At 38.7% G+C, this 1102-nt stretch overlaps 1 pseudogene; it reads left to right on the top strand.

Moving 5' to 3' along the window:
* The first annotated feature begins 3 nt into the window (after positions 1 to 3).
* Positions 4 to 524, top strand: LOC116548599 (annotated as a pseudogene).
* Positions 525 to 1102: the final 578 nt, after the last annotated feature.

The raw sequence follows: 1102 nt of genomic DNA, 5'->3' as shown, positions 1-1102 counted from the left end.
GATGAGCAGCATTCTGAAGCAGATGAGCCTCTATCAGAGGAGCCCCTGTCTGATGACCCCTTGTCACCTGCTGAGGAGAAATTGCCCCACATTGAAGACTAGGGGTCAATGAGCACATCTTTTTGAACGCAAATATTGGATTGGCCACTGCACCTGCTCAGGGCTTGGTTTTGATTGTATGTGCCTGAGGAGAGCTGCACTCCACCACTCCCATTGAGCATCTCTACTATAATAATCCTCCGTGCTTCTCCCTTGTCTTGTTACCAGCATGAAAACCTGAATAAGCCCCAACAGGGTGTTGAACGAAACAAGATTATGGTTGAGGCTAAAGAGGCTAAGAATAAGAAAATGAAGGCCTCAGAGCAGAAAGACCTGGCAGCTAATGCAGGTCCACAACTGTTCTGAGGCAAATGAATTAAACCAAATTTCTTCTCATAAGGCATTAACATTAACCCATGACAATGTTGTCACCACGTCCCCTTATGCTCTCACATGTTGCGGGGTCCTGTAACTATTGTGTCTGAAGGCTTTTCTCCCCCTCTTAATGCCTTTCCTAGTGCAGTGCATTTTTCAAGGTGCCGTTTAAAGAAAGTCATGTTTACTGTATCTTTATCTCACCCATTTCAAGTCTGAGATGAAATAAACAGGTGGTTATTCCCAACTATATTTTGAAAAACTGGTAGAAGGTACACATTTTAAGCAAAGAGTTTTTTAGTTTTAAACACATAAAGAAACATTTCAGTTAGACATTAACTGACAGAATCACTTAGTTGGGAGCTTTAAATAAAATCTGTTTACTAAGAAACAAGCATTTTTAGAGGGTTTTCAACAGGTTCATGTTCTATGATGTAAAATCAAGACAGTGCTAACTACACAGCTTCTGGTGCTTAACATGTACCCAGTTAAAAGTAAGCTGAATTATTTCATGGTGTCATTGCTCCAACATCTTCCAATCATTGCTAGAAATTGGCATATTCTTTTGAAATAAACTTATTAAATGTTTTCTCTGAAAATATTTCTCCTGTATAAAGTAAGTTGTTAGTAGTCATTGGAGACTATTCATAAATTTTAAACGTGTTTTAAAGCACTTTGTTTTTAAAAG

Source organism: Sapajus apella, unplaced genomic scaffold, assembly GCF_009761245.1.
Source record: "Sapajus apella isolate SASKATOON/1434 unplaced genomic scaffold, GSC_monkey_1.0 scaffold16556, whole genome shotgun sequence".
Taxonomy (NCBI): Eukaryota; Metazoa; Chordata; class Mammalia; order Primates; family Cebidae; genus Sapajus; species Sapajus apella.
This window is presented reverse-complemented; position numbering and strand designations above follow the sequence as displayed.